At 37.9% G+C, this 10216-nt stretch overlaps 1 pseudogene; it reads right to left on the bottom strand.

Moving 5' to 3' along the window:
* Positions 1 to 5077: 5077 nt before the first annotated feature.
* Positions 5078 to 9365, bottom strand: LOC137239315 (F-box-like/WD repeat-containing protein ebi; annotated as a pseudogene).
* Positions 9366 to 10216: the final 851 nt, after the last annotated feature.

Below are 10216 nucleotides of genomic sequence, written 5' to 3'. Positions count from 1 at the left end.
AACAATTATAACAAATTTCAACTTAGGGAATCCAAAAATGTACTTATGGACTGATTCAACGATTGTACTGGCATGGATACGAAAGCAACCTTCTTCGTGGTCAACTTTCGTAGCGCACCGTATTACGAAAATCGTTGAAAAGATTGGAAAGGATAACTGGCGCCACGTAGATTCGGGACCAAATCCAGCCGACATGGCTAGCAGAGGACTTCCAGCACATGAACTGGCCAACAATTCGCTGTGGTGGCAGGGACCTTCTTGGTTACAAGAAGACATCTCAAAATGGCCGATACAAGATACAAATTACAACACGGTGATCGAGGAAAAAAGTGTGCAAGCTCATATAATCACGACCAAAATGAATTGTGAAATTCTGGATAGATTTTCGAATCTACCCAGAACTTTGAGTGTGATATCTTATGTCTTGAGATTCTTGGAAAGAACTCATCCAAAGACAAAAGATTCCTTTAAGAAATCCTCGTGTCTGGTTTCATCAGATGAAATACAAACCACGACACAACACTTAGTGAGATTATCTCAACTGCAATTTTACACTACAGAATATAAAAATCTCAAATCAGGTAAACCGGTCAATTCTAAAAGCGAAGTGCTCCCTCTTGACCCTTTTTTAGATAAGGATGTCATCTTAAGGACTGGTGGTTGCTTACGGGCGTCTTTTGACATACCCTGTAACGAACGCCATCCAATCATCTTACCACAAAAACGCAAATTGTCACGCCGTTTAGTTCAGTTTATCCACGACATCTCTTTGCATGGGGAAAACCAACTAATGTTTAGGCTTATTAGAAACCAATACTGTATTCCTAAGGTTAAAAATAAGATACAGTCCATTATTCACAGCTGTAACGATCTATAATAAGCGGGTACAAACCCAACTCATGGAGAATCTTCCTCAGGGACGTACCACATTTTCCCGACCATTTACCAACACCGGGGTAGATTTTGCAGGACCATTCGACATAAAGAGTTATAGAGGTAGAGGGTGCCGTATTTCAAAAGGTTATGTCTGTCTGTTTGTCTGCTTTAGTACGAAAGCTATACATTTGGAAACCACGACCGACCTCAGCACTCGATCTTTCCTTGCGGCATTCTCACGGTTCATTGCCAGGAGAGGATGCCCAAAATATATCTATTCCGACAATGGCCCTAACTTTTTCGAAGCCTCACGATCTCTGAGATCTGAATTTAAGGCGTTTATAGCAGAATCGTGTGAGAACGCATTACTTAAATACGCTCATCAACTTCTGCAATGGCATTTTATTCCCACCGCCTCTCCACATATGGGAGGTCTGTGGGAAGCAGGGGTAAAAAGTTTCAAAAGCCACTTTCGAAAGGCGGCATCTGGGTATAAATATACCTTCGAGGAATTCTCAACCCTACTCTGCCAAATTGAGGCCTGCCTCAACTCGCGACCATTACGTCCGTCGTCCAACCAGTCGACCGACTTAGAACCCCTAAACCCTGGTCATTTTCTGGTGGGAAGACATTTTCTCGCCACGCCTGAAATAGATTCCAATGAGAATCCTGCCTCCATAGTAAATAGGTGGCATAAACTAAAGGCCTTGCATTAAACCTTTTGCAAAAGATGGAAAAGAGAGTATCTCTTAGAAATGCAAAAGCGGGTTAAATGGAAACACCCGAAAGCCAACATTAAATTAGGTGATCATTGATTGACAAAACCTCTAAAACCATTCTTTTTAGGGTGAACCAATACTCCGGCGTGTAATTACGTGTACTGCACAAGGACTTCATATTAATTTGCATAATCTGGAAAGAAAAGAAAACAAGAAGTTAATAAAATGATTAATTTAACACAAATTATAAAATTTTACATCTTGCTTGCTTACCATCATCATGTTTATTATGTAATAACGTTCTTCTTCTTCCATTTGTCATTCTTTCACTTTCCTTCACTTGACACTTCAATTTCGTCGCGTGGTGTTGCCACATCAGCAAAATAAATGAATACCAATTTTCAGTATGCGTGTTCCTGAGGCGCATCACAGTTATCATTTTTTTCCATCAATATTCACAATTAAATGATACATGAATATTTTACTGCATCTTTAAGTAAAAATTACCACAAATGGCATATGAAATATGGAAAACGCGAAAAGTTAAGAATGACTTACAATTAAAAATTATTTAGCTAGAGTTTTTGTCGAATACTACAAAAACTAGCCTGAAATGCGAAAATTTTCTTGGGTGGGAGGAATCTTGTGACAAAAGTAGTCACAAAATAAAAATAAAGCTACAAATTTTAGATCATATTCGAAATAACAAAGTTTTCGGTCGTAGTCCAAATTACAAGTTTTCGGCCTTAGCACAGAAAGTGGAGTTTCCAGCCACATAAAAGCATGTTAGAGGGTCAATATAACTTTCCGAAATAATTCAAAATTATTTAAGCGTTCGCCACCCAACCAATATTCATTTTAAAATAAAAAATTTTATTAAAACTAAAACCAAAAATAACAAAATAAATCCAATCTGGCACGGAGACCCGTCCTTTCCGTCTGGATATAACCTTAAGTCTCATAAAGTTAAAATCTGGAATGCAGATTTGGCCCCCTTGTCAAGATGGAAAATAATCTTACAATCATCGAAATCTGGAACGGAGACATGTCCTCTTCGTCCAGACTACGAAAAACTCGAAATCCAAACGAGATTTATACTTATAAAGTGCGTTGAATTGTAACCCGTTCTTGTTTTCAGCCTTAATATGTTGCTTCTTTTCTTCCTGCAGCGGCATCTATAATAAATCAAGGGCGGGCGTGTTCAGCCAATACATTTTTTGGTCAAAATAAACAAAAAATTATATCTAGTTTTTAAGCACGACATGTGCGTGACAGTTGAAGCATGGAATTCCTTTCACAGATGTTGCCTACTGCCAGGGGGCCGGCATGTTTAGGTCAGAACCTAAATATTAGTATCTATTTTATACGGTCACCCCAATGCATAATTCATTTACTTGCACATATGTATTTACATAAATACGTTGTTATGTATTGCTAACACGCATTCATACATCTTCATATAGTCACTCACACATATAAGCAGCATAACACGGGTAACTGAGTTTTCCATCGGATAACAAATATCCCTTGGAAAACCCCGTACGATCTCCGGTCCGACACAACGGAGATCATTTTCTTATTTTCTGTTGCATTTCAACCACGGAGGAAGAAAGTTGCTGCTGCTGTCACGCCACGTGAAATATCAAAGGTAAAATATTGTAACGAATATTAGCAGCACTAATGGATACATTCATCTCTAAGCCGCTGCTAAGCAGTGACTTGTATGCACATCAATAATTCAACCATTATGTCTACACATATGTACGAACACGCAGCGGAGAAGAGACGCACAAACACATGCAGATATCTTATCTGAGATGCTCCCAAAAGTATGCAATTATAATTGGGGAAGTGTCGCTCACAAATACACGCGCATATGATATATGATATATGGTCCACCCTTTTGAAACAGCAAGTTTCCTTGGAGTCCCGTTAGAGGATATTGATGACAATGTGATCGGTCGCGGCTGTTAAGTGGGGCGAAGCACTGCTACAACAACAACAACAGCACATCACAGTGAGTGGACATAAAGCTGATCTGGCAAATACGAAAATTTTAGACAAAAATCAACGTGGGAGAGCCAGATACACACTAGAAAGCTTGAGAATACTGCAGAAGAGAGAAAACACGATAAACATAAAAGAAGACACCGCAGACATCGCTGCAACTTACCTTTTAAGTTTATAACAAATTTAGTATGACAATGATACCCAACATGAATTTTACAAATGACACTAACTTAGTTTTAATAGTTTTAAATATAATTAAAGTAAATCGTGTTTTTGTTTACACTTATGTTTGTATTTGTATGTATGTAGCTTCCTGTGTGTTTAAAATATTTGCTAACTTATTAACTTTATTTATACTATTATAAATAATGTAAAAATTGTTGTTGAAAATAGATTTCGCCCTTGAAAATGCTAGGATGACTAGCGAAATGTCGGGCCGTAAAAGTGAATAATCTTGTTTTATTTGCACTGATAACGTAATATGTAAAGTAGCCTTGCATAATACCATAAAACATTAAATACTTTCAGTCTACGGAAAAAGTACCCTGGACTTCTACCAAAGCGAGAGCTTAAAAAAGAAAAACCATATGGACTGCAACAAAAATCCTGTCTAATGAGATAATAGCACCTGATTGGCGCACTCAATTGACGGTGATAAAGAATAAAAACAACAAACAGTAGAAAATGAGTTATAAATAGAAGCTTGCAAAGTGCATTGATGGCCTGATGCGTTCAACGTCAAGCCTTCAATGTGTGGATCGCTGATGATAACCCGTCATCGGTTTTGAAATAGTCGGCTATACGGTATATGAACTTTGTTTTTTCTAATTCACCCATTTCTGTGTATAATAATTTAATATAATATAACTTGTTTTTGTTTTTATCGGCCTATTGATAAATGATTCAAGGTTCGATTCGAGCTCAAGGCCAGAACAATAATTTTTTTCTAATGATAATTATTGTTATTTTTTTAATTTTTCTAAATTTGAAAAATTGTATTTTGTTTTTGGAATTGTAAGTAGAAAATGTTTCAGACAACCTACCATAGCTGCGCAGATAGATCCATTTCGAAGGGTGCTAAGCCTTCATCATCAGTACGCTTTAGGCATGTATACCTAATGGTTAGCGCAGCATGCCTAAAGCGTACTGATGATGAAGGCTTAGCACCCTTCGAAATGGATCTATCTGCGCAGCTATGGCAGGTTGTCTGAAAAATTTTCTACTTACTGTTCCAAAAACAAAATAAAATTTTCCAAATTTAGACATATTAAAGAAATAACAATAATTATCATTAGAAAAAAATTATTGTTCTGGCCTTGAGCTCGAATCGAACCTTGAATCATAATATAACTTGTAAAATACATTTTACAAAAATAACAAACTTGGTCTTGAGAACACAAATTAATATAATAATTAATTATCTACAGACCAGTAAAACCAAACATAACATTAAATCTAAAAATTTTTTTAATTTAAGTTGTTCTCAAATCTAGAACAACAACGTGTAAATATTTATCGAAACTGCCCGAAGCCTAATATTTCCCATCCGGACTAAAGTCAACTAAATATACTGGTTTTGTATTTTACGTTATGGTGTGTATGCAAGTGCCACGAGTCGCATCCCATAAACGTACAGTCGAACCGAATGACGCAGATGCTAGTATTATATTTGTATTTGGATTTTGTGTACCGGGTCCAGTAGGAGACAGTTTAATGGTGTGTAGTTTTTATGAATGAGCTTGTAAATCATGACAACATTTATCTTGTTTCATACTTCAAATTTTGAAAGTGATATCATCTGAGCAAGAGGATAGTAAGAGCCCCTGTGGACACAATTTAATGGCGTTAATCTTCATTGGTATGACCCAAACGGCATACTTGTATACGTTGATCTGTGCTGCATGAAACAAATGATACATTCGTTTACTAATCAACATCGAGTTCAGGCGCATTGTGAAATGAAAATTTTTGACTACATTGTCCAGTTGATGCATCCCAAATAGCGGTAATTTTATCGACACCAGCTGAGAGCATGAAATTGCCACGCTTATTTCATTTCATGGCGGCCACCGTGGTGTGATGGTAGCGTGCTCCGCCTATCACACCGTATGCCCTGGGTTCAACTCCCGGGCAAAGCAACATCAAAATTTTAGAAATAAGATTTTTCAATTAGAAGAAAATGTTTCTAAGCGGGGTCGCCCCTCGGCAGTGTCTGGCAAGCGCTCCGATTGTATTTCTGCCATGAAAAGCTCTCAGTGAAAACTCATCTGCCTTGCAGATGCCGTCCGGAGTCGGCATAAAACATGTAGGTCCCGTCCGGCCAATTTGTAGGGAAGAATCAAGAGGAGCACGACGCAAATTGGAAGAGAAGCTCGGCCTTAGATCTCTTCGGAGGTTATCGCGTCTTACATTTATTTTATTTATTTATTTCATTTCAAAATATATTGGTGCTTTATGTTGACCTAACGTAGATGCCAACGCAAGTCTGTTTCCCAGATGCATGCATAACCACCATAACTGCCAGTAGCTAGTAATGTGCCGTCACACCATTAACAAAAGAGATAGATCTTTATAAAACTGCAAATTTAAATTAAACACACATTAAAACTTACAATCCAACCTAATGATGTTGCATATTTGTTGCTCGAAACTTCGGCGTCACCTTTTTGTGTGCAATGACGTAGCACCAATTGATTAACACTGGTTGTCGCATCAGACATATACCATACGCGTGCGGTTCTATCACCAGAGCCACTTGCCGAAAAATCACGACTTAGATTCCAATACCTTGCCTTCTGTGTACCATCACTCCCAGTTGCCTTTTTGTTACCAGCATCGTATGTTGTATTATTAGATGCGGCTGCCCACCTCCTGCAGTGGTATTGGCTGATCCAACTGTTGCTGCACTTGTGGTACCACTTGAACTAGTAATTTATGGTGACTCTCTCTTGAACCAGCTTTGTGTCTGTATTACTGGGCCTTCAGGCAATTTATTTATCTGCGTTTCTTACATTCCGCCTTGCAGCATAGATTCGCTGACTGTGCTCATGTCAGTAACATATTTGACCTATATGAAGATAATGGTGATAGTAATTTTTGCGTCTTGGGGGATTTTAATTGGTGTAAGGTAGTTTGGTCGAAATTACTAAATGACGATATCTTAACACCTACTAATGTTCATCATCCCCACGAGATCAATTTCTTAGGCACCCTTTTTAGTGCCAATCTAATTCAGATTAACAGTTTCGTGAACAATATTTTGGACCTAATTTTTGTCGATGAGAACCTCACTTACTTGACTGAATGTGATTTTCCTATATATAAATCAGATATGCATCACGTAGCATTATATTCATCTTTAGAATTCTTCGACCTAGTGCCGAAAAACAATATTAAAAATTATGGGCGCTGCTATAACTTTAAGGATGCAAATTATGCATCTCCAAACTCTCTCATATCTGAAATAGACTGGACATATATTTTCTTTCCTAAAAATGCAACTGAATGTTTCGATGCTTTTCTGCTATAGTTGGTTGACATATTCAGTAGGAATTTCTCTCTCTTTCCGTTTAAGGTTCCAAACTACCCTTGTACAATGCTAGGTTGAAAAAGTTGAAAAATCAAAGAAATAAGTACTTCAAATTGTAGAAGGCAACCAGTGATAGTGCTTTTAAAGATCAGTATACCTCTTATATGACGCAGTTCAATGTTTTGGATAAGTTTTTGTACAATAAGTACGTTTCTCGAGTTGAAGATGAGTTGAAACTTAATCCTAAATCTTTTTGGAACTATGTTCGTTCAAAGAAAGGTTGTTCTAATATACCAACCTGTGTTAAATTTAATGACATTTGCTCTAATAGTATGGTCGATTCAGTAAATCTTTTTGCTGAATTTTTTAAATCTATTTTTGTTGTTGAGGCGGATAACTTTGATAACAGGGATTTTAGTGATAGAAACCTTTAGACTTTGGGTCGTTCTCTATATCTGAAACCGATATTATCTTGGGTATATCCTCTTTACAGTCCTCATTCAAAAATGATATAGATGGCCTGTCCTCTTTTTTATATATGAAGTGTAGTATTTCTCTATGTGTGCCATTGTACCATATATTCAATATTTCGCTATCGACTGCCGGTTTTGTTGAACGCTGGAAGCAGGCTCTATAAGCCCTCTCTTGAAATCTGGTAACAAAAATGAAGTAAAGAATTACAGGTCAACCTCAAAACTTTTTGAAAAGGTAGATACAAATTATTTATCATTCGCTATCAATAGAATAGTCGATACATGTCAGCATGGTTTTATTGGAGGACGTTCGACTGTCACAAATCTGGCTGTCTTCTCTCAGTTTTTTGTCTCTGGGTTCAAGGATGGATGTCAAGTTGAAACCATATATACGGATTTTTCTACGGCTTTTGACACAGTTTCGTATAAATTACTTCTGTGGAAACTTGAAAACTTGGGCTTTCATTCAAGCTTTCTGTCGTGGCTGAAGTCCTATTTGGAAGATAGAATCTCTTTTGCTTGGAATCGAGAAAACTAAATCTTATGAATTTTCAGCAACCTCGGGTGTAACACAAAGTAGCATCTTTGGTCCTATTTTGTTTTTAATGTTTCTAATGATGTTGGCTCATGCATAAACAATGCAAATTATTTGCTTTATGTTGACTTAAAAATCTTTCTGAGGATCTTCTGTACTTCTGATGCATTGCGTCTGCAAGAAGATCTGAATACTATTAATAGTTGGGCCTTTCAAAATAATCTGCGACTCAATATAAATAAATGCTGTCACATAATGCATACTAAGTCTATGAATGTGTTTTCTTTAGCGTACTCGATTTCAAATGTAACTCTTGCGTCAATTTTGGTAATCATACAAGCTTTCTCATTTCAAAGGCTTATACCAACTTAGCTTTCTTGCGACGATATGCTAAAGATTTCAAGGACCCATACACCAGGAAAATCCTATACAATGCCTTAGTGCGTTCCAAGCTAGAGTATGCTTCAGTCATATGGAATCCGATATACTCTTCACACTCTTTAAGAATTGAAAGAATTCAGCGCAAGTTCATACGATTTGCTCTCCAACTTCTACACTTTGTTAATCCCCTGTCACCCTACAATGCAAGATGCATGCTTATCAATGTCTTTCCACTTGAATTTAGACGATTTATTCAAAACGTAATGGGTATTTTTGAGCCACTGAAGGCTCCAAACTACTTGGGCAGTTGACTTTCAATGTCCCTAACAGAGCTCTCCGCTTTCACAGTACATTCCGCGTTGAAGTGTTGCGTTCGAATTACTCCAGTTTCTCTCTAAGAGGTCTTGTAGAATTTGTATCTCAGTAAACCTTACTTTAAAGTTGTTAAACTAGTACTAAGTTAACCTGTAATCTAATCAGTAAGATTGTTACCATTTGACATAATAAAGATAAAGATATATGATATTTGCGTTACCCTCTGTTTCATTAGATTCTGAAGATGTTGTTGTTGTATCACTTCCAGCAGTTTTTTCGTTGTCTTTTGTTGACCCAGTAGAGTTAATCTCGGTTTTAATTTCTGTTTTAAATACACCGCCTGTTCCAGTCGCAGAAGGGTTTGCTCCACTACTAATGCCACCACCCGCTTTACCTGTTTCTGATTTTGTAGCTGGTGTCTTGGGTGCTTTGACTACGGGCATAACTGCATCAATTAAACTTAATCCCTCCACGGGACGTCCAACTTCACCATCTTCTCCAACGCTCCATTCAACTTCTGTATACATTTGCAATATAGTAAGAAGAGCAGCGGGTGATGAAATTGGCAGGTCGATGTACTGGAATGAGTATGGACAGGTGCTAAAGTAATCATCGGTTGCCAATCAACGCAGTTTATGAGCTCTGCGCTGCCGATTGAGATATCAGGTGAGATGTGACAGAATGCCAAAGTGGTGAGCGTTGAAATCGCAAAGGATAAGGCGGTTTTCACCACAGAGTAACGTACTAATATCAGGGAGACTTGGACAGCAGGTGGCAGGAGGGATATAGATGTTTATTATTTCTAGGTGAACATCGCCTGACCGGATGGTAATGCCTTGACTTTCTAAAGTTTTTTCCCTGCGGCTGATGTTGGGTTGAAATATACTATATTGCACGGTGTGATGTGTGATAAAGCCAAGGCCCCCACTTAAAGAACCGAACCAAGACATAGTTTAGACCCAAATAAAAGATAGTTGAAACATTTTTACATATTGCCACTGTTCATCTCTTTAAACAATAAATTCAAAAAAATTTTGTTTTTATATCCCCACAGGTGAGTATGAATGTACACGCCATATTCTGATACGCGCGCAACGTATGGAACCGCAAAATGAGTATATTAGGAAAGTGATTATGAGGTGGGTTTTGTCGAAGGCTGAGGTAGCACTCAGTCAATTCAGGGTCGAGTCGAGGTCCCACTAACCCCCACTTAATAAGAACACAGTAGTTATGTGTTAATGACAAATACACACACACACACGGCTCGACGGGTAGTGAGGGCAGCAGCTTTCTGCACAAAGATGACGGGGGAGGTAGGCGAGCGGCGGCTAACGGGCGTAGTTATAGCGGAGGAAGTCGGTGCCGTAGCGGGCGGGAT

Source organism: Eurosta solidaginis, chromosome 1 (genome assembly GCF_040869045.1).
Source record: "Eurosta solidaginis isolate ZX-2024a chromosome 1, ASM4086904v1, whole genome shotgun sequence".
NCBI classification, from domain to species: domain Eukaryota; kingdom Metazoa; phylum Arthropoda; class Insecta; order Diptera; family Tephritidae; genus Eurosta; species Eurosta solidaginis.
Note: the sequence above shows the minus strand (reverse complement) of the source record. Positions and strands in the feature narration are given on the sequence as shown.